Source organism: Bacillus rossius, chromosome 16, assembly GCF_032445375.1.
Source record: "Bacillus rossius redtenbacheri isolate Brsri chromosome 16, Brsri_v3, whole genome shotgun sequence".
Lineage (NCBI taxonomy): Eukaryota > Metazoa > Arthropoda > Insecta > Phasmatodea > Bacillidae > Bacillus > Bacillus rossius.
In genome coordinates, this window is record NC_086343.1 from 28109410 (window position 1) to 28134753 (window position 25344).

General features: G+C 35.6%; 1 protein-coding gene across 2 annotated transcripts in view; it reads left to right on the forward strand.

Moving 5' to 3' along the window:
- Window positions 1–16559: 16559 nt before the first annotated feature.
- Window positions 16560–25344, forward strand: part of LOC134539931 (ataxin-2-like protein) — a 122280-nt gene continuing 113495 nt past the window's right edge. The window contains exon 1 of one of the 2 annotated variants that reach the window (XM_063382294.1): window positions 16560–16772. The gene's annotated coding sequence lies outside the window, so the exon portion shown is untranslated. The other variant, XM_063382295.1, reaches the window with a different exon arrangement.

Below are 25344 nucleotides of genomic sequence, written 5' to 3' on the forward strand. Positions count from 1 at the left end.
GCTGGAGGAGTAGCCACGCCTACCTTTGCGTTTGAAGGATGCCACCGGCTTGGTCGTCGCCCGGGCCCGGGGCGCTACGATAACTGCCCCTGTGAGCTGGCTTCCCGCTTAACTTGCCTGCACTGCGGACAGCCGCGCTTCCCGGCGCGTGAATCGCCTGTTGCCGCTTTGTGGGTGACGATGAGGAACTCAAGACTGCCGTTGTCACCTGTTTCAATTCCCAGATTGGTTAACGAAACGAACGCAGCGTTACGAAAAGTGCTTAGAACTGAATGGAGATTATGTGGGGGAAAAAAATGAAGTAGATATGTAATACACGAAAACTGTCAATACAAACCTCTTTTTTTTCACAAGTTAATTTTATAATGGCCAAAGGGACCTTTATGAATATCCCTCCTACCATCCCGTAACTCATTTAGAACGAATTGTGAAACATTCTGTACACGCGATAAAAATTAAATATTATCTGTAGGTAAGTCCCTTAAAACCAAAAATAAAATAAGGACAAGAAAATTTAACCACCCAAGATAGTGGGAAAGACCATGCTATTAAAAGTATAAAAAAATTGCATATATGTGGTGGAAACTCTACAGACATTAAATAAATAGTACAATTACTTTTGTTTCCTCGATAAATTATTATCTCTTGATTATTTTTTCGTTTGGCTATACCTTATTGCGTAATTAAATTTTAATTCGTAGTGCACCTGATGACAAAGTAGAATTTAACCGAACAATTAAAAAGGGGAAAAAAAAACCATCAACTACTCAAAACCAAGCCTTTGCCGTTTTTGGTGGACCAGTGCATTCGGTCCGCTTGATTAATCATATACTTTTTTTTATCGTATATGCAGCAGAAACAAATATGTCGGTATCCAAGATGGCAGCCTCCAGCAGACCACAAAAAAACAAGATGGCGGACGTATCGTTATCCAAGATGGCGGATCCAAGGTCAAAGTAAGGTCAAATGTCAAGGTTAAGGTCAAAGGTAAAGGGTCAAGGTCAAATGTTAAGGTCATCTAGGATGGCCTCACTGACGTCACAATCCAAGATGGCGGTCTGCTCCTCCGGTTCCTCTCCGGAAACCCAGTCCCCGGATCGGCCAATATATACTACTATTGGTCATTATAAGAATTTAATAGATATTTACCTAAATATTTTTTTATCGTCTGTACGTCACATGAAGGAATCTCTGACTTCAAGTTCCTACAATTCTTTCTTCAACAAGACCCTGATATGCAAGATATGTCTTCCATGATACGTTTTCGCAGCTGCACTATAATTACAGAATCGCCGAAGGTCGTAATTAAAAGGGTAAGAACTTGTTCCTAGTAACAAGTGGAAAAAAAAAAACATATGTTTGGTTGTATCAGTGATATAGTCAAATACAGCAGTGTGTCAAATTTCAGCATTGGTTAATCCTATCTCCTCCCATTTCACTGACTTCTCCTTGGCTGGCATATCATAGAATATGTAAGAATTCCATTACTTTGATTAATAGGAAATTATTTCTACATTTTATATGTTACTTCAAGAATTAAATTTTTTCTATGTAATCGAATAATTCCTAATACTTACTATTCAGTTGTATGTAGTTTATATGCAAATTATATGCTAAGTATACTATTGATCGAAAAAAAAATTGTGTAATGCTTATAATATACATAAAGTAAAGTTAAGCTATGCATGTGTTTTGTTAACTTCTCGATTCCTGGAAGTTTTGTAGATACTTATATAAATGGCTTTATATTGTAGTGTGTGTATATCCACTAACATGTTGATGAATATGTGATTTGTGAACTGGGAATGATGATTGATTCATTTTTTGTCATCTTTAGGTCCATATTTGTAGTTATAGAGAATTGTTATCATTAGTGCTTGTAATTTGTCCAGGCATTTGCATTGGTCGCATACTGATTGCTATTTAAGTAAGAAATTTGTTTCGGAATCTCTATGACAAAATCATTACGAGTATTTTGGTAGTGATAAGGACGATTGAAGTGTATGATGTGTAACGAAAATGGTTTTTTTACTGGCCTTGAAAGTTCAGGTAATGTATTTTGGTGGTTTATGGAAAAGGTTGATATAAATGTGATTTCCATATGTCTTATGGATCGGAGGATCTGAAACTTTTGATTTTTTTTTTTTTGCAGTGAAGACATTGGCTGCTGCAATTTACACTTCAGACGATGTGAAGCAGTCAGTTAAACAAAGTATCAAAAAACTCTGCATGGAGAAAATGAGTACATGAGTAAAGGATCTGCTTGGATGCTGACTTCGGTGAACCTCCTGGAGCTGAGAATTAGTCATATATAAAATATAAATAAAATGAGGAATTTGGTTTGAATTTAATTAAAGTGAATAATTTATTAAAATTAGCTTAATAACTAATATTATAATATTTTCTGTATTTTTTTTTAATTTTGTCTGTTGTATCAGATGTTTGGTGCTTATTCTTTTCGTGGTATGAGCCTACTATCCTTGGTAAAAATTATTTTTAATTAGTATTTAGGATGATCAGATGATGCACTCTTATATTTTATACTCTGCTTGGGTCTTTAGGCAAATGATGAAATAAACAGCACTCTTTAGTATGCTAACCTACTAAATGATGACTATCGAACCAACAGTACTACAAGAACGAATAATACATTAGCATACTCTAGCAGAGAATACAAGTTAATTTTATAGATTATGATTATATAAACAAGTATGATGATTTGAAATGAGTATGAATTAAATACATGTAAATATGATGATAGTGGGTAGAATGGATGTGAGCTATTAAAGATGACTCATAGGTAAAATATGAAAGTAATGAATCATAGGTGGTACTGATGATGCCGTGGGTTAAAGGTCATATGACGAAATACAAGTTGGTGGTGGTGACATCATAGGTTAAAGTTGATGATGACACAGTCGAATATGACGATGGCAGTGACGTAAACCCAGATGGCTGCGGTGGATATGTTATAAGTCAATGTTGATGATGGCATAGTACAAGATGGTGTCGTATGTTAAAGATGATGATAAATAAAAAATGACTGCATTCAGCAGACAAAATCAATATGGCAATGTTACCGTAACGAAAATTGCAACGCACATAATAATGGGTACTCGATGATGTTGTCGTTACGAAAAGTGCAACACATAGGAGAGGGGCACTTGATTACAGTATGATAGGTGTGATTACATAATTCAGAATGGCGGAAAGTTCTAGAAAACCAAATGGTAAATCCAATATGTCAGCAGTGATTTCATAGGTTAAAGATGATGATGAAAATCCAAGATTGTTGCCTCCAGCAGACTAAATCAATATGGCGGTGAAATGAAAAGAGCAACACTCAGGAGTAAGGTGATCGGTTCCGGGGTGGTAGTTTTGATTATATAATTAAAAATAGCGTAATCCAAAATGGTGGAATCTAAAATGGTGGTCGTGGTCGAGGTCATACAAGATGGCGGTGGTAATGTTACTGTAACGAAAAGTGCATTCATAGAAGAATGGGTACCTGATGATGTTATCATAACGAAAAGTGTAACACACAGGAGTGGGGCACTCGATTCCGAGATGGCGGGTGTGGTGTCATATTTCATAATGATAGAATGTTCTAGAATTCGAAATGGCAGTCGGAAGTAACGTAATCTAAGATGGCGTCCGGAAATTACGTAATCCAAGATGGCTACTTATCTGTTTTCCCATTTTGTGGAGTAATCGGGAGTATTCTGCCACACTGGGGAGATTATCATTTCACTGAAATTTTTATAGTTTTAAGGGAAATTTTGTGGAGAAAATGGGGAAATTAGTGGGGAAATGGGACATTTTGAGAAAAAAAAACCAGTAATTCTTTAGGAAATTTGGGGTGAATAGAGAAATTTTCGGGAAAACGTTGACGTTCGAGGTCGATGGTCACGAGTCCTGAATCCTACTCCAGGCTCCTCTGTCCCCGGACCTACTTAATCATACTACTGTCATAACTCTCCAAATAATTTGGCACAACATACTGGAAGATGTTTGAAGCGAAAATTTGACCGTGTGACAGGGCCTTTAACAACCATGGACATTTTAGTCTATGGAGTGGCTGTCTGTTTTTAAGTTGAAGTCAACTCGTGGTCAGCAGTCGGATAGCAATAACAAATCGTAGCTGCATATAGGCCAATATGCAATAAATTTGTTTTGAAAGCTTGAAAAAAAGAACTCGCTAGGAAGAATCGTAAAGATGCCATAATGTGGTGAATATCGCTAAACAAATATAATACCAACACGTCTGCAAGAAATTAGCGTTAATCTTCATCATAAAAAAAATTGGTTGTCTGTAAAGTCGGTTTACGGACGATAGTTTAACGTGACGTCATAACAAAACATTGACGAAATGATTGCATACTTTCATGAATAAACTTGAATCAATTTTATTGAATTATCACTATTTTGTATGGATACAAAATAAAATCTACAATTTAATTGATAAATTTACTTCTATTTGCACTCATTAATTCAAATATGTTTATTACTTTAACGAAGAGATTATTTGAACTATAACTTTTATACATATTCGCTATTTAACTTCTTCCAATCTGTGTTATTCTGTTAAGGATACGACGATGACAGGAAAAGTAGGAAACGAATGGGAGTGTTTCAAGTTGAATGTGCCTCGATAAAGTCAAATCGATGGTTGTTCCAATCGAGTGGAAGAGAGATATATGCGGCGCAAGCGTACAATGAGCGTAACGGGACAATGTGCGTAACGGGACACTTTTTTCTCGCGTGCAGCCGGCGTTCATCGATTTATTAGACGTTGTCACGTCAACAAAAAAAAAAAAAAATTGTTTTGCTGTGCAGATAGGAAAAGAAGGGAGGCGAGGGGTCGTTCTTGTTTCGACTTCGAGAATGAACACGGGCAAAGATTGCACCCGCCAATCAATCCGCTCACTTCTAGCCGCCGCGCCGTGTTCACAGCCCTTCGCCGCTGCTTCGCTGACGTCACCTCGGATGGACGAGGCCGCTTCGGACGGTCAGGACTCAGGACGGATCCCTCTTTGACTGACGCCGCCGGGCCGAGAAGCCACGAATAATCATGTTTGGTCGGCAAACACAAAAGGGTCTCTCTCCCCCACCCCCCTCCGCCCAACAAATCCCGCATCCATTCTGAACGCCCTAAACTCGTGCCTGCCGAAATCGTCGGCGTGAAAAATCGCCGTATCTCCTTTTTTTTTTTTTCCCGTCTGTTCGTCCCGTTTTTTTTTTTGTGCGCCTCGCGATGTCAAAGGTGGTGGTCCCCGGGGAAAAAAAAAAAAAAAAAAAAAATCCCGGTTCTTGTGATACGAACCCTTCTCTAACTCGACTGCCCGAAAAACTATTGAACCAAAGCGAACACGTGTCTAATTATCGATCCTAGGGTCGTCTGTGTCCGACGAGACCAGCAGGGTCGCACGGTAGAGTTACATCAGGAGAGAAGTGAGAATTCCTCACCCCCCCCCCCCCCCATCTGCAATATACCTATACCTCAACTGAAATAACTTTTTTCAGCGAGGCTGAATCGAAATACACACGATGATATGATGCAAATGATGGTTTCCAAACATCTGGTTATACAAGAGTTGAACATTTAGGTTTAAAATGGTTTGGTTCGAAACAGTGGCGTAGCCAGAATTTGTGTATGGGGGGGTGTTAAGAAGCATGCGACCCCCCCCCCCCCCCGTATTAAAACGGGGGGCCCGGGGGTCCTCCCCCGGGAAAATTTGGATTTTAAGGTGTAAAATAGTGCTATTTTAGCAGTTTTCGGCACTTAAATTTAAATATTGTAATGGTAAAAATTTTATTAATTTTAATATTAAATTTTTTGAGTGATGTTGAGTGATGAATAAGAAATTAATTAAAGATTGGGTGCTAGGAGGGGGGGGGGGGTTGTACCCCTTAACCCCCCCCCCCCACCAGGCTACGCCCCTGGTTCGAAATATGTTTTTTTTGTCTTTAAAATTTTTTGACTATTCGAAACACTTTCTAAAGCCACTTCCAACTGAACTCACAGAAATTATTTTTATTTTTTTTTTTAATTTATTGCATTATTTTATTTTTACTTTGCTATTGTTTTAGTATCCAGCTTAAAATTTGTCTTTATCAACACCTTATCTCAAACATAACGTTAATCATTACATTAGTACTCTAAGTTCATTCCATAACGTTGAGTAAACAACTAAACAATTATTATGGATAGTCTTTCGATACAGCAATTGTGAGAACTCTTAAATGAAACAGGTATTCTCTGGAATAAAGTTGAAATTATAGTTACCTACAGTAGACATATATGAAGTAAAATTATGTACGTTAGTTGAATTAAAATAATTTAAATGAAAATAAATAAGTTAATGTACTACCACAAAGTGTCCGTACAGACATTTAATTCTTATTTAAATGTATTTTCAGTATTATTTATATAAATTCCTATTGTTTGAATTAACCTTCTCTCGTGTCAATGCATTTTTACGAGCACGCTATTGTTGTATTGCCTTAACTTGAAAAACACTATAGGTCTAACCTGAAAACAAGAACTTATAATAAGTATTTTGAACCTTATTATTATGAACTTATTTTTCCTATGTATTGTTGGAAGTCCTACTGATTTTTCATGTATGTTTCATCCTGTTCACATTTTTTATTTGGAATCTTATTGTTTTTCGAGATATTACTTACCTGTGATTTAACACTATTGTTGTGACCGAAGGCCATGAGATGCTGCTCTGGATCTCCCAGACAGGGTCTTCACGGGATTCGGCAGCACCGGAACAGGAAGTAGATTAAAAATTAAGTTGGAAGGTTTTTTTTGGGTTACCACGTATAGGCTGAGGCCTAACGCCTTGGTGATTTAAAATCTATAAAATATGGTTTTCTTGTTATTGTTGCTTATATGGTGTAATGTAAAATTGTGCATCTAGACCCAGACATCGACAGTGAGTAAAGTTGTTCTGGAACTAAGGAAATTATTTTAGATGAAAATTGACTTAAGTTTCACTAGTAAAGGTACGCCATAAGCAAATAGCGTCGCCATTGTACTAAGCAAGGGGCTTATAGCAAAAGTGATTTTACGCCCGCGTTAATTGTTGAACTGTACCGTCACGTAAACTATGTAACCTTAAACATTATTTGGAACGAAGATCAAATATTTTTGGCTGTTTTTTAAAGAGAAGTACGTTTTCCGAACACTCAGTGGTCCTTCAGATCGATTAAAAATTGCTTCTACTGAGTAATGCCGTGTACCTTAAGTAACTATTATTTTCTGTTTTCGTTATAACTATCTCTTTGAATTTAAACTGTATTAAAGTATCTACAAACATTTGAAATTTATCTGTGCCTCCGTATCTTCCAATGAGTTTAGCTACAATTAGACTCCAGAAGGGATTGATCACATGTAAATTTTAAATATTCAAAATAATTATAATATATTATTTTTTTTTTGCTCAGAAATAAAGCCTGTAAAATATAATAAATTTTCTACTAATCCTCAATTACGTCATACACCAAAGAGAATTGTAAACTTAATGTAAGATTTTCATGTTTATTAATCTTAATATTGTTTAAGTAAGATTTTGAAGGTTTTCAGTAATAATTATTTGGTTCTGTGTGTCAGTGTTTTGTTGTTAGTGAAAGTGTTTGCTGTGTTTTGCCTCCTGTTTATAGTCATTCTATATACCATTTCCACCTTCACAACTACATTTTCATCCAGACTGCTCTTAATTTTAAATAATAAATCTTCCACCATTAATTTTTTTTTTCATCATAATTCTCTTGTTGTTATTTCTTTTTCTAACTGCATTCCTACCAGTATACTATAGTCTAGGGTTCCATAGCATACTGACCATATCATTTACAGTTTATCAGCAACAGGAGTCATTTGTTGTTGGCTCATTTATTTTAATGTATTTAGTGTTCAAGGGTTTTAGTTCAAATTAGTTTTAAATATGTCAACGAGTCATCAACACCACAGATTAAACATTTTCTTCACCTCTGTGGTATCACCCATCATACTCAAGTATTAATTCTGTAAGCTGAAGTATAAGGTTAAGTTCCGAGCTCAGAAAATAAATAAATATATATATATATATATAGGAGGAGTGGGGACTGCCCATTAAATTAAATCAAATAATTATATAAACGGAGTACCTAAAAACTAGATGCTAATATTCAATGCAAACACATTTAGGTAAATGAAGAATTAACATATTTTTAAAAAGGTGAATTGGAAGCATTTTGATTAATGATTAAATTAGCACAATTATTATTACTGTGAATCATCTCTATAATGGTTTATTATTAGTGTAATATTATGAATATATTAAATAAACTACATTAAAGTAAACAACCAGTTCCCTCGTATCCTTTTAGTTTTATGTAACTAGGGTTTCAGATCCAATCTGGTTTTGTAACAGACAATCATAGGGGGTAGGTCATAGACACATACAGTGAGTTTGTGTCATTTCTCATGTTCATGTTTCTCATGTCCGCCACACGGTCATATAGTAAGATCTGGCGACTTTCTATCCTTCTCCTTGGCGAAACCCACTCGCTTAGTGAAGCTCGCGGCTGCTAGCGAACTAAAGGCGCTAACAACAGTTTAGTTTAGTTTATGGCGTTGACTTGAGTTTGTAACGTTCTATCGTTTGGTGCGTCCGTCACGTTTTGCCTAGGGGTTACCCGCCTTCTCACGAAATGAAGCTAAAGATTGGCGTCTCGGTTTTGCTGATGCGTAGCCTTGTTGCACCGAGATTGTGCAATCGATGGGACTTCAAAATCCAAATTTCCTCTTTTTTTCTCTCCAAGTGTATGTCCTACAGACTTGAAACTCTGTAGTGGCGTTCCTTATGATGTATTTAGCCCGGGCAATGCTGGGTACCTACTTCAGCTAGTATTTTATTATCTAACGTTTACCTTGTTATGGTCCGAAAACGTGTTCATTAGACGTACGAACAAAAATTTGAGCGTATTAAATGATTCAATGTAGTGAAATTATGAAAAATTTAATTTTAACAGGAAATAAGTATTTTCATATTTTTGAAATCTTAACTTATGATTTGTTTAGAAGCTAAACAGATTCATTTGAAAAAATCAATGAATAAAGCGTAATCTAGCTACAGATCTAATTATTGTGCTCAGAGATTATATAATTTAAATAACACAGCACAATTAGTAATTTTTTATAAGAAAATTAAACCCAACCTACACTATACCAAATTTCCGTAATATCTTTTGTTAGCTCGGCGATGCTGAGCTCTTCCGTTTACGTTGCTCCGTGCGACCAATAGAAGCCGAGTACTTGGCTGCGGTGATAGCCATGTTTTTTTTTGTTCGAAATACCTATGTTTCAAATTGTTTCAAGTACAAAAAAATCTGGTGTTCTATTATTACTTATTCATTTATTTTTATTATGTATGTAAATTCTGCCCGTGCTATGTATTAAAAAATATAATAGTAAGTAATTGAAAACATAGAAAAATTATTAATACATTTTCCCTTAAAGCTATATTTGTTTTATTCAATATTCTGTAGTATAAAAAAAATTAAAGTTTCGCAAGTTACTAGATTTGAACCACATCACAATCATTACCTCTATGTCCAAAACAGCATGCTTTTACCTTTGAATATATATACTGTATAGAAGTCGCGAGTGGATAGGATTTACTCTACGTTTTTCAGAAGCGTATGATGAGCAGCTTGGGAACTTCACCGCTGCAGTACGCTGCCGTAACGCCCTGCATCATCTTAGTTGTTATTTACACGTTAGAGCGCAGCTCTGTCGCCCGCTGTCATTCCCCGCACCCCTCACCTATCATTCACTGCAGCTCGTGGTCGTTCAGGGGGTGGGGGAAGGGGTGTTTGAAGAGTTCGACACTTGTCCGCTAGGGACCACCACAAGTCGATGCCCCTAGAGATGGTGGCGATTGCGGCGGTGAATTAACCAACTACCTCAAAACCGTATTAGAAATTTTAACCTGGGCTGGCGACTTCTATACAGTATATATATTCAAAGCTTTTACCAACCAAAATTCTGAGAAAATTATTAAGGTGATTACTTCTTATCAAAAGTGTAATGCCACAGTTTTTTCTTATTATTTTTAATGTGCTCTGGGTGTAACGAAAATAGATTTAATTTTTCTGACGGTGACATAGGTATACATCGTTAGGTAACCTTCATTAAACGCATCGTCTTCCACCTCCATTGTACTCTTTCTACAATCGATATGTAAATAATTGTTAATCACTTGAAAATTTAACCACTCTTCACAAACACTAAACTCATTTAAAGCACATATCAAATTTCTTCAGCAATTTATACAGGATTTATATCAGTTTAAAAATACGATGTTCACGAGAATCAGCCATTTTCTACACTGCGATCTGAACAAGCATTTGCTTGAGCATCGGTCTTGGCAAAGACGAGCTTAGGCTGGGTTCACAATTAAAAAAATTAAGCGAGTGCATAGCAAGCCATGCACACGACATGTGCACACGACCTGTGCGAACTGTGAAATCGGTTCACAATTGAATTCTGACTGTTAATTTCAGCCAATGAAATTTCGCGAACTATGCGACATCTGTTAGCAGTGTTAGTAAATAAACATATTAACTTTCAAAATAACGATAATACTATTATTGTCTCGACATTTTCTTACCACAATATGGTTAATAAATATAAACATATATCTAGTCCCGCCTGCAAAAACACCCTGCTGTTCTCTCATTGGCTGTTGTGCCATGCGTACGCGACCGAAATAAAATATATTCATTTCACTCCAATGCGCACGACCTCGCTCCCATGCACACGACCAACTTTCTGCTATTGTGAATTGTTAGGTTAGGAAACATGGCGTTCATATCCTATGCACACGACCTACTGTTACTGTTACTGTTATTTTTTCAATTGTGAACCCAGCCTTATTCGTTTTGTTAACCACTGTCTCAGCGACTATGAGACAGGAGAATGCCCTCTCAAAAATAAATATGGCACTATCACAAGAGAATCTTTATCACGGTCATATAGATAGGGCTGGCTACTTCCTATCCTTTGTCTTAGCGAGTCCCATCGGCTTAGTGGGCTCAGGAACAATACTTGCTAGGATCTTTGATTTTTTACATTTTCTTCTTTAATTATTCCCTCATAATCAAACTATAAATTACAGAAATTATAATATGGTTAAACAGTTAAATTACATAACCAGGTGGGATTTCGAATAAAATAAACATTTACGAAAATTCTAGCAAGTCATTATCCACTTTGCTTTTTATTGATCATTAGAAGAAACGTTACATTTTGCCACTTTCCAATAAAATAATACGTTTTCAACTGTTTGAATAAAGATCGAACCCGAGCCCGCAGATGATCAGCCCAGGAATGTATTTTACCACTAAACCAAGCCTCTGACTTAACAAATGAATAATCAATATCGGTAAAATATTATTTTTGTTAGATTAGAACTGACAAGTGCGGCAAAGTTACACGTTATTGCTATGTTTTCAAACCATACAAAGCTTCCAAATAAAATTTAAAAAACTAAACTTTACACAACGTTTAAAAAAAAACTTTTTTTTAATATACCTACTTTTATCTACCCATTTAATCCAAGTTTAATAAAGGGGACACCTTTTACTAGTGCTGTTAGTTCACAGACCGCTGCGAGCTTCACTAAGCCGATGGAGAATGACGGTAAGTTGCTAGACCTATCTATATGACCATGTTCTTCATTAATATGCCTTATTTGCAAACACTTGTGAAAATCTCAAGCAAGGTCTATGGCACACTAATATTGAAATAAAATGCATATAAGACATTCTTGAGGAAGAGTACTGCTTAAGTCATAAATATGAATATCAACCAAAGCATCTTTTTTTACAATGAAATCGCCATATTGTAACGCCCAAAACATTGTGGTCATGGTGCTTGACCACTTCTAAGGATGGTTAATAAGGATTAATTCGAATCGCCGTCATTAAATACAGTAAATACCATCCCTTGTTAAAACTGTTTTAACAAGGCAAACACTACACTTCAGCCACTTGAGCATCCAACCAACATGGCACAGACAATAAGCTGATAAAAAGACAATTTTCTACATGGTTACCACGTAATCATGCAGATGTGGCCATCCCCTGCATAACAAACACAGCTCTATGTTGTAGTACTGTATGATGTCATGGAGATAGGAATTGTCAAGAGATGGCAAGCTGTGATATAGTTGAATCACTTTTATACCTCACAATCAACACACTGCAACGTCCAAAATGTTGGTTGACCAAGCCTGATGAAGATTAGTAATAAGTATGAATTATCATTTACAACATTAAAAATTTGACTTAGATTAATTACAGCGCTTTAAAACTGTTTGCAAATGCAAACACTGCACTTGATCCAATGTTCTATGCATCCTGCAAACATGGTGGAGACCATCAGCTGGACAAAAATTGGTTTAATGAAGTATCTGTGTAGTATTGCTTGCATGGACACCCCCTGGATGTAGTAGTAATTTGCTACAGTTGTGACATATATTGATAATTTGCATCCCTTAAAATCCCTTAAATATTAAATTTATTTTTAAAGGCTTGTTTATTTACCTACAAAAAAAATGCTTGTTGAATAGTATAGTGTTCATACTTCATTTATATATTAATATTTTAATATATTTCAAGTTAAATATTTAAATTATGGTTTTGTGAAATATACTACATAATATATTAAATATGTTAGTAAACAAAAGTGTTAAAAATACTTTGGTAATAAAATGTTTAGGGATTCCGGATGCAACTCGCTTTTTCCTGTTATTTAGGTTCCCCCCTAATGATTGTATCCCTCCTAATTAAAATTTTATCTGCGCGACAAATGTAATGCAGATTTGTTTGTTTATGTGGTATATAATGACGTCTACAGCCTGTTCTGGTATCGAGGTGGTGGTGAATCTCAAGGTGTCAACCAGTTTACAGACATTGTGCCTGTGTGTGGTTTATCATAGGTGCGGCAGTATATCGCACTGGTATCAGAGATACCCATGGGGTACGCATGAAATGCAAGATGCAAAATGTTAAATAATTTTGTCCAAATACCTGTTTATAAAACACAAAAATGCGCGCAAATATCTGCTAACTTTCGACTTCTTGTGTTTCGGCTTGCATTTCCACCTTCCACTTTTTAAGTTTAGTATTCCAAATACTTTTAAATACTCAAATTTTATGTGTATAAAGGCTTTGGTGTGGTTTTATTTTATATATATTATGTTTTCACTTTTTAAACTTTCTAAGTAAAAAGAAATAACTCTTCTGTAACAAATTATTTACAGTTTCATATGTTTTCATAACAATATTAGAGCTTTACAAACAATCATGATTTTCTTGTGTTAACTGTAGGTATGTTGCGTTGTTGTGTCCATTGTGTATTTTATAATCCTGGTCCTAGTCCACTAGAAAATGTGCAGAGTAATCTGGCAGAAATAATTTATTTACACGTAGTGTCAATTAAGTGTCAAGTATCTGAAACAGGTAGTGCAGGTCTGGCTACGGAGCTGGTTACCCAAGGTTTGGAGCACTATTACTTTGGACAAGTTGCATGATGCTTCATGCATCCAGCCCTGTCACGAGTTCAGTTAGTATTTACACTCTCTAGCGGGAGATAACTTCACCATAAGGTAGTTTCGGCAGGAGATGAGTATCTATATTAAAATAAGTCTAGGCCATGTTTGCAGAGATTTTATTAATGGTTTATATTGTGACATGTTTTAATTGAGGAATACCTAATAGGTTGTTTCTTATAAGGTAACTCTATAATGTTCATTAAAATCAAACATCCTTAGGAAGATTGTCGCTGAGGTGACAATAGATCCATAACTACATTCGATACTCACTGCTGTGCCGTGTGCATTTCGTCACTTGCACATCACCCACTTTGTTGGAATGGTGATAACACATAATGGTCTGTGCAAGTGGAGGGACAAACCATAGGTTTCACAATATGCTTGTAAATTCTACACCGATTATTTAGTGTAGGCCGATGTAAATATAACTCCATTGGTAATAGAAAAATAATATATATTTTTTGTGACAAATGGCACTGTAACTGTAATTAGGAACACAAGCGACATAAAAAGGGCAAATAAAGCCTTTGCGATTAGTAAAGGAAAATTGTGTGAGGGTTTCTGTGAAGCAGATGAAGTAACAACAATAAATTGTAGAAATTATTTGTTAAGCAAAAAAAAAATCTTATATATTGCCGCCATCCGAATTCTCGTGTTCGAGACAGGGCGTGTATCCTAGCAGAAAACTGGTTCTTATTGAAATTGTGTTCCGGGAGGGCGCCAGGCTAGCTCGGCGTCTAACCTAATTTGGGTTTCGTGGGTGCGTTGCCCCTGCGTGGCCCGCTAGGATCGTCGGCGTAGCTCGTGGTTGGATGGGTCCCTAGCTGGTATCACATCACAGGCCCTGTGCAGCATAATACACTGATTCCTAGCTGGGGCAGGGAGACTCAATACGAACTCGAAATTTATACTGTTGATGACACGTCGCGCACGGAGTGTGCGGAATGGTGGTTTAATCAGGTGGACAGTTACAGTCGCAATTACACTTATATTATCTTGCACGGTGCACAAGGAATTACCCTACAAAATTACACTTGGTTAAAAATAGTGCTCTGATGCACTGTCCCTACTTTAAGCCCACACGCCAGCCGAGGTTAGGGGGCAAGTTGATTGGAGACGGCCAATCCCGAAAGTTGCTAATTTGGCGGCGTCCGTGTTCACCTGTGTGAGTCGCCGTTTCCTCATATGCTCGGCCAGGAGCGTGTGACAGTGATACCAGGAACTCTTATGTTCCCATAACTCGCGGCCCGCAGTTAAATTAGATGAAAAGTTTTTTACACGTAGTTGTCGTCGGCGCCAGTGCACTCGACATTTAGTAAACGTTCGTTGATAGTGGGATTCGGCCCGTGCCGTAAGGTGAACTACCCCGCATAGTGGCTCATGCGGGAAGTTTAAAGTTAAGCGGCTGGGTTAGGCCTGTTATGTATCTATGTGTTTAGTGCATGTATCTATGCACTTCCAGAACATAACAAGGCCCTACACCGTAAAAGAACCGGGGACGCAAGGGGAGTTTACGTAAAACGAATAAAACAGGTTTTGGTTGATGTCTATAATTACCAGAAATACTGCTCAGTGTAGAACAAAGGATGATGGCTCCCAGTGGAACATATGTCCACCCCGGTCCGCGAGTCGCTCGGTACTGGCTTCTGGCCTTGGCGCGAGGGAAGGTATCGGCGTTCTCTCGTGCCAAAGTTGCTGAAGTTCTGTTATTCAAAATTTATTTTAGTAAAAATAAACTGAGAGCAGCTCTAAATTCATACATTAATTATTCTTAATTAATCTGATAGGCAGATGGCCTTTAATAATTATGGTTTATTAATATGAGTAAATTAAGTTTTACTGTTTAGAGTCACACCAGAGACTGTTCGTCGCTTGCTGACAGCTCCAGTGGCTAGTTACACATAAAAAACGGGGAGGTAATATTTTTCGTTAACACAACACTATAATTAATTAAGGCTGAAGGCCGCAAGGGAGACACTCACAAACTTATTATGGCAAGTTCACACATGAGTGACTCGGGCACTCCTGCATCGCACTTTCCCTGGGCGGGGGCTTTAATTAATAGTGGAGTTACCATTAAATTAGGTCTGATTATTAATGAATTGGGGTCGATGTGTTTGATTAATTAGACACGGCCCTTGGTTCTACCTTGTCATCAGGGGCTCGCCTGACTCGGGCAGGGCCATGGCTAGGGGTGCGTTCCGTTAGCGGGGTCGGATACTGGCGGGTGCAGGTTGGGCTTTGGGGTGGCCTTCGGCCAGACGACGTCAAACATGTTCAACGTTTACATATTGTTACACTAACTCTGAACATGTTACATTTGAGGCCATTTCTTATTAAACCGAAAAAGGTTGGCAAAGTAGTTCAGAACGACATATCTTCTACATAAGCCTGTGACTAGCTGTTGAGTGTTTAAAGTACAAACATTACTTTGCGATAATCTCAAGATGGAGTGTATTCCTGGCCCAAGTTAATGTAATATTTTACTGACTGCAACAAATAAAGCTAAACAGGTTAATATTTAATTCTTTTAAAACTGATGCTAATGGTAATTCTCTAACAGACACATATTGCCTTAAATAAGAAGATTTCACAACATATTCAATCAATGACAGTAGACATTCGGTTTTGGAGTTGAACACAAATTAAATCAACTGCCGTGTAACCGTACGTTTTCGCGTTTGTGACATGTTTCCTTAAACCTGTTCACCTGAAGTAGTTCGGCATTCCTTGTGACTACTCTTCAATTTTAAATCATATAGGCTAACCTTTGTTTATAACACTGTCCAGAGTTAAAAGAACTACGTTTGAAAGGACGCAGAGACCACTTTGCAGTAAGTAGTTAGAAATTATAATTATAATCTTTTCTGAACTTTAAAGCTTTTGACAGTTATACCTGAATAAAAATTTCTACAAGAGTTCTATGGTTATATCTAGAGAATATAATTTATTAAATAAAATGGCCGCCAACTAGGGAAATACTGATTCTAAGTTGGTGGAACTGTTTGGGATACAAACCCGCCCAAGATGTTATAAAACATTAAGTTTTTATGCCTTTTAGAGTAGTTTTACATACATTATTTATTAATATACAAAGTGGTTATGAATCCAAGTTGTGGGTGAGAACGTAAACATAAGGAATTCATCACACATCTATTGGAATTTGTGAGTAGAATCGTAGTAATGATAATTCTGACTATACTTCTAGATTTGCTCATTGTTCTAATTTTTAAAAACTCTTATATGATTGTTATTTCTGAGTATATCTGTTTGTAAATGTTATTTTAGTTACGTGTTATTTTTTTTATTTTCGTTTATTTGGATGTAATTATTTTCATAACCTAAACGTATAGATTGAGTGCGCCATTTTGGTTTATCCCTTGCACTTCTTGAGTTTTCGCACGTTTGTTGTGGTTCTTGTTTAATGCGAAACTAAAATTAAATAAGGGCTGTTATTTGGTTTTTGAAATTAAAGGAATTATGCATTCAAGGGCTACATGGTTAAAATTGATTCTTAAATTGCGCTATTATATGCTTTTAGTTTGTGATCATATCGTTGACAGTTTTAACGACGTTAACGATTACAAGAGTTCAACTGACTTGTAGATATGCACATAAATTCATACATTCTAACTTTTAAAGTGAGTGGATTTAACTCCTTGCCAGCCACTCTTAAAAGTTAATCAATTTAAAGCTATAGCTTCTTACCTGCAGATTTATGTCAGAATTTAAATGCTCAAATTTGTTTACATTTGTATTTATACCAATATTTGTATTTAAATTCTTTAGATTTAGCCAAGAATTATAGATTAACTTGTTAAATTGTCAAAATAATGCTAAACACAATCATTACCAACTCTTCTAAGAGCATTGAAATAATTCACTGCAGATTTATGGTGTAGTACATTTAGATAATGATCAGATTAATCTGAAGGAGAGCTTATTTTCTACAAAAAAAAATGTTTTCTTACTCTTTCTCTAAGAGGACATTGTGGACCATTGTAACAAGTGGTTAGATTAAGTTTATATTTTACAAATACTGTGATATTGGGAATTTTTTTTTTGTTTGGTTAGCTACATTAAAATTATGTGAGTGGTTGGTTTGTTTAGCTGGATTAAAAATACTATGTGGTCATTTGAAGTTTTAGCTATGAATTACCTACCAATTAAAATAGTAACCATTGTAACCACACAACACAATTTAAAATTTGTTTAATATACCTAACATAGTATAATCACTTGTTAAAATGATAAACTTCATGGAGTATCACAATACCCTCTTAGGGCCGGTTGCACCATTGAAGATTGCTGGTCGATCTGAGATCATACTATGTAATGAACCAGGATCGACACACAAACGGATTGCACCATTGGAGTTCAACTTTTGACAGAGGATTGAGGTGAAACTCTGTTTGAACCACTGAAATTGATGGTTCAGAGCAGTTGGATCCGAGATCTTGTGTATTTTTCGTTGGTTTGTTGTGTTTTGTATTCGTGTTCGCATATAAACTGGTTTGTTTGCAATTGATATTTTGATGGGCTACAATAGTTTACAGGAAATTTAGGCCAATATATTTTTAGGTATGCCCAAAGTATGGTAATTGTCATCATAACGTTATTTAAAATATGATGCCAATTCTTGCCAAGCTTCTTCCTTCTGCTTACAAAACACGCCATCAGTTCTCTTACACTCTAAAATATCCAGTCTTTCTTGCACCAAATTGACAAGGATGATTTTTTTTTCCAGAGAAAAAAACTTTTTTAGGTACTGAAATTTTCTTTTCCATCATCATGTGTACCCGCGTGTACCCCAGTCAACTCACAACCGACCACAAGTTTGTAATCAATAAACAAATAGGCTTGTATGTAAATATTAAGGCTCTTCCCTTGCACTTCAAGACATTGCGTCTTGAATTCTGTAATCACGATGCCAACATTTACAGCAAGATCTTCAAACATGCTAAAAAATATTCTCTGTGACTAGACGGAATTCAGTAGCCAATAGAAAACTTGCTTTCATTTTACAATCGATCTTTACCAACCTAAACCTAGATCGTGAGATCGAATGTCTGAACTTGTAAGTTCACTTTGGTGCAACACATATACACTGGATCTCAGATTCGACTTGAGATCAGACTGAAACAAAGATCCTACGATCTCGGATCCGAACAGTTATTGGTGCAACCGGCCCTTAGTGAATGATTGTGAAATAAGTGTTGGTAAGTATTTTTTTTTTTATATGGAAGAATCTCTTCTTTCGATGATACGTAATGATAATGTCTTTTGTTCACTGCTGAGTGTGTTGGAAACAACCACACATTCATATGAGGTACTGTGTAAGACAAGGTAACTAAGCGATGGTGTGCTCTTACTTCTTTCTATAGCATATAAGTGATGGGGCACAGCACTCAATCCTGAACTGTTAAACATATAGGTACTTTTAATAAAAAAAAATGGAATGGTATCCAGGTTCGGGGATCATGATCATTGGGCCAAGTTGCAATAACCTGGTCTACAATTCAATTGTAGGTCATGAGAGTCCGATGTTACAGTACAATAAAAATTTTTTATTTAAATTATCCTCGAGAGGGGCACAACTGTAAAAAGTGCAAAGAAAAATCCATAAACACCTTTTTATTTACTATGTGACATTTTATAATTATTATGTAAACATGATTGTAATATTTAAAGTATTGTACCTGTAATTAAGTTTTAATATGGTTATGCTGGTTTAGCTACATTTAAAATAGGTACATACTACAAATTTGTTTGAATGGGCAGTTTTGTTGTCTGTTACATTAATGATGTTTTACCTATTCATTTAAATATTAAATATGTGTTACTAATGTAGCTAACTTTAGCCAACAAACCTTTCTTTATTTACAAGAATCTGCAACACGTGCAATGATATAAATAACCTCAGAAACATATATTAATGAAATCAAACAATCACTACTACAATATACAAACAAAGAAACATTAAATAACTTTCGTAAAGACTTAGGTACAACCATTCACTAATTGCCAATGTTTCATTTCATGGTGGAAATCATAATATGAACGTGCTATTGGAAAATATTTCCTTCTTGGGAAAGGAAATAATATAGTTATAGCTTTGAAGTTTGACAGAATGATTAGAATAAAATGTCAGGAAGTAAAAAAAAAATACATTGTATGCACTCCTTTCCTAGATATTTAGCAAGTTTACTTTTATTTGGTTATAGTTATTGCATCCATTAGATTTTATTTGGGTCTGCAAGTTCAAAAAGATATTGGATAAATTATGTTACATAAAAACACAAAAATACGACCGATTAAATAAGCAAATAAAATATTTCATTTTCTAAACAGCCTTACGTTCTGCAGCATATGTAGCCAATCAACAATTTCTACATTAATAAAAAAAAAGAGAAAATCTATAGTAACACAATTTATAGTACCTTCACATTTTTTTATAAATGTTTGTAAGGACTTATTAACAAATTAGTGCTATGGAATATTACAATTCATCTTGGACAGGAAAAAAGCTGTACTTTTTGCAGTTATTTTTGAATATCCATAGCTAGTAGCTTTGCTGGTTAGTTCCTTGTGTCTCTTCAGTGCTGATTGGTTAATCCTGGCAGTTGAATTTTGTCCCAACATTTCGACTTTATGACTTCTGTTTTGATTAATGATTGTAATTGTAGACAGTGTGAAAGTCATAGTCTTAGTGTTTTATTATCTACCACTGTATCAAGTTGGAGGTCAGAGTGCTGTGCTTGCGACTTTATTCGTGCATTTTCTTCCATGGTTTATTGATTCTTCTCTGTTGGATTAAAGCTATCATTTGACGAGTATTGCTGTAAAGTTATCACAAAGCTCTCTTGGTTTGCCTCAAATTTTCTCAACAGCTATTCACCAAATATAGGTCAAACTTTCCAAGTTTAGCTGGTAATATTCTTACAGGGCAGCTTTTCTGTGAAGTAATAATAAAATTCAGAAAATACTTTTTTCGAACACTATAGACGTTCTTGTATTCACTCTGAAAAGGGGTCTTTATTCCTATTGGTTTCTGAGAAATCACAGTTTATTGCTTACATTACAATACTTGTGCATGGTCGCCACAATTTGTTTACAGTTTATATCTTATAGTAGGTAGCCTGTGCAGTGATGTGGCCACCATAATTTTGTTTTAGCACAGCATCATTATCTTCAAAAAAAAAAAATATATATATATAAGTACGTGTATATTTTGTACTTGGATTTTGTGATGCAGTGGAAGGTAAATAGAAATTTTAAAAAAATATGTGAGTTTCTCCTGAGCATCTAAACCCAAGCAAGAACTGTTGACATAGATTTTTTTTATCAGTATGGAAGCGCGAAGCGCCGACCTGTTACGTGTGACAAGCATGTAACCTGATGCGCAAAAAGGAATTGTTATGTTTGTTACTTGTGATATTTCCTTTTTATGCGTCAACTTACATGCTTTCGCAGGTAACAAGTCAGCGCTTCGGCCTCCATGCTAAGAAAATCCCTGACAAGGGTTGACACTTGAGTTTGGATGCTCAGTTGGGACCCAAATTATTATTATTTTTTAAAATTTTTATTTACCTTCCATTGCATCACAATATCCAAATACAAAATATACACATTATTATGTCCATGAACAACCACAGGATCAGCATTGCAATTAAAGCGCAACATGATGACGGTCAGCTTACTGCATAGGCTATGTAATGTGACCTATAAATGGAAATTTCTCAGAAACCAGTAGGAATTTAGAAATGCTGTTTTCAGGGTAAATACAGGAATGTCTCTGGTTTAAAAAAACGAACGTATTTTTGGAAATTTATTATTATTATTATTATTATTTCACGGTAAAGCCACACTGTAAGAATATTACTGTGTAGTTTTTCCGTGAAAAAAAAAATTGAAAATGGTGTTTTTGTGTTTGACCCGAAAAGGATGGTTTGGAATGCCTCATGAATACTTGAAAACACTGTAACCATTAAGACCAGATATCCTGTGGACTTGATACTGATTGTATGATCGTGTGTACTTTGGTACTGTGGTATGTGATGCTTGCGGTTTTAATTTAGTACTGTCAAACAATCTGGGACATGACAAATACTCAATCATCACAACACAAACAAATTACGTCAGGTCATTATGGATTTAAATTATTTTATTTTATATTCATGTTATTTCACAAGTCTTTGTTATGTCCATGATTTTTTTGTTGTATGAAATTAAAACATTAAGCGTCATGTACCCACAGGAGAAATGCTTACAGAATCATGCCATTAGGATAAAGTGCACAGGATCTCTGGTCTTTCATGTAACATATAATAACAAAACTTCAGCAAATGTTGAACAACGGTTATCTACGTTGGAGGCAGGTACAACATTTTTCATGACCTTTTTAACTGAGTGCTAGGTTTAGTAAAACTATGTCCCATTAAAAAAAAAAAAAAAAAGATTGAAATTACTTGAAATTACTTTTTTTTTTTTTTTCAAAATTTTCTTTCATACTTGAGTCAACAGCTGACATACAAACACACCTCACTACAAAATCACAGTTAATGTTTAAATTTAAATTACATTAGAGTTCCGCTAATCGGAACTAATTGGGGTCGAAACCTGTTTGAATTATCATATTTTCGGATTAGCCAAATAATTACCGAAATACAGGAGTATATAGTAAACTACATATCTCAGAGTTCGTATGACTCCTTAATATCCTCGAAAAGTCCTTAATTTGTCTTTAATTGAATAAGGTTCCTTGAAAATACATAATTTTCATTTATAATCTTTAATAAAGAATGATAGCATGCAATTAAATGATACATGCGGATATATTATTAATGTTACTTGTTTTCTACTTGGCAGCAAACCATGCATGCACAGTTCAATTTGCTAATTTCAAGCCATGTGTTTAGATTTTATGTATTAAAAATGTTTTGAATTAGTTTTTCATAATTAGCATCTCATCTTTAAACTAAAAAGACGTTGTTTACTGTCTTATGTTGAACATATTTATTTTATAACTATGCTTGGGTTATTTTTTGTTGACTATTTATCATTATTTTTGTGAGGTATTTTCTGACATTACAAATGATTTTCTACCTCTGTATAGTCCTTAAAAACTCCTTAATTTTTGGTTGCACAAGAGGGTACGAACCATGTATATCTATAAACATCAAGTTATCATGTAACAAACACGGCCTATAACTCTCTTAAATGCACAAAATCACTTAACATGTTGATAATTGAATTAAGACATCAAAAATATTTTTTAAATACAAAACAAAGTTTTTTTTTGTATCACTTTCACCATAAACTCATTCTAATTAGTGGAATTCTACTGTCTTTACCCAATTTAAGAATGCTTAGGAGGAAGAAACTTTTAACTTCCACTGAATCACACCTAGAACAGACCCATTCACTGACACACACTCTTCGACACTTCCAATAACAATGGCGCTTATCAATGAACAACTCTTTTGAACCGTAAAATAAAATTTATGTCGGGTAATTAACTACTGAGGATTGCAGTGCCCTTCAACTGATACATCTGTGGTAGGAGTAGAAACTAAATAATACCAGTTTCTGATTTTTTATATTTTTTTAACGGTGAAGTACCTAGCAATTGTTAAGGCCGGCCACACACGCTCTGGTTTTCCTCAGAGGTCTGCCTCAAGGCATACCTGAAACAGGGGTTGTGCCCACATGTTCGGGTCTACTAGAGTTACCTTGAGGCGTGTGTGTCAGTAGTATACCTGCAATTATGGCGTGAACAGACGATGCTCTTGCTGTCGTTGGATTGCTTATAGCAATGGGTATAATGAAGACACAGAAAGTGAAACGAAACTTGTGGTGCAAAGACTAGTTAAAAAAAAGACAAAAATATTCACACATAAATTTGTTGAATGAGCTGAGATTCACGCCAAAAGATTGGCTTAATTAATTACTTAAGGATGGATGAAGATACATACTTGAAACTCCTGTCGCTCGTGGCATCAATAATTGGGAAATAGGACATCCAACAGGAAATTAAACAGATGGAAATACCACTATGCCGGCTCATAAACTTCATTGGCACCACTTCCACTATTCTTTGAATTCACTTTTTTCGCTTCTTTGTGTGTGTTGCTTCTAAAATTATTATTTTTTTTTTTAATTACTACATCTTTGTTGGCAGTACACTCTATTTCTTTAATTTTTTCCACTAATCATCCGTATGCAGCCCCCCTCATTCCGCAATCATGATATTCTTTAACTTTACTTATCATAAGCAAGGAGAATCCTTGTACAGATTAATAAATTCCTCCAATACTTTGTGTGTTCGAGAAGAAATGTTTACCACAGAAAGTATTCGGACTGACCTCACTCGCGGATGTAGGGGCAGGCACTGACAGGTCGCCTCAAGGTCTGCCTGATCTCTGGTCCACACGCACCGGAAACGTGTGAGGAAGGGGCGTAACTTGAGGCGAACGAAGGTATTTTCGATCTTCACTCCGGTCGCCTCTTTCCGGGAAACCTCAAGGTACGATAACATACACACACTCCGGTCTACCTTAAGGTTCTGTACCTTGAGGCAGACCTCTGAGGAAAACCGGAATTTGTGTGTGGCCGGCCTAAGTATTACCATATATAATAGAAGTGAAAAGTCTCGCAAGTCTTGGTCTGATCACTTGCTTAACTAATCCCTTAAATAAAGGTACTGATAAGAAAATGAAATAACTACATGGCGTGTGAGACCAGGCCTTAATGTTAAAAATGAATCCAATTTGTGTATAAGTTTAGGGCTTTCATACAACCTAGTTGTATCAGCTGTTTTCATGATTGAACTATTTGCATCACTAATTATACCCTTATCGTGTCCGCATGTTAACCCTTTGTCACACTTTGTCAATTCTTAAGTTATACCTAATTTAAATTTTTTTATTATAGCTAAACAATTTTTTTTAAATATTTTTTTTTTGTGTAGTAATAATTTTATGCTATATTTACAATATTGTGTAATAATTTTATAATAATTAATAAAAGTAAAATAATAGCCATAGCTGTAAAGTATGCGGGTACACCTTAACCCACACATTCAGGGTTTGATAAACTCCATGTATCATTGAGACATAAATATTCCACTTCGGTGGACGAATAGACTGAAAGGTTATAGGTATATTTTTTTATCACATATCTGGGCGCACATATGGTGCGCAGAGCTTCAGAAAAAACCACGCAATTCAAAAAATGCTCAAGCTATCCAAGTGGTGTGTATTTACTAAAATCATTTAAGAATGTCCTGATGTTTGATGTTTAGTTCTATTTCCGTATTTCGTTTTGAAACTGTATTTTGGGGAGAGGGGAAATGGCTTAAAACACATGTTTTCAGAATAAATTTTAGACATGAAATGCCCAGTTCAGATTCTTGAAAGCACTCTAGGATTTTGTATTGCTCCTTTTTTCATTTCTCCGCTATCTGATGTTATGGTTTATGAAAATCAGGAGTCAAGATAATTTATGCAGTCTTGTTCAAATTATTAAGATGCAGTTTTGTGTGATTGATCTGGTATATTTAAAGTTTTTTTTTCATTCAGTTGTAAATCATTTTACAAAAGAGTAATTTCCCTTAAGTACAGTTAAAGAGATAGCATGATAGGGAGAGATATGACCATGTAAAAACATTTTGGGGTAAAACTTTGATGAAAAGGGGTTTTAGATCTCATAGTTGGCCCTCTGCGCGACGAGAAGACTG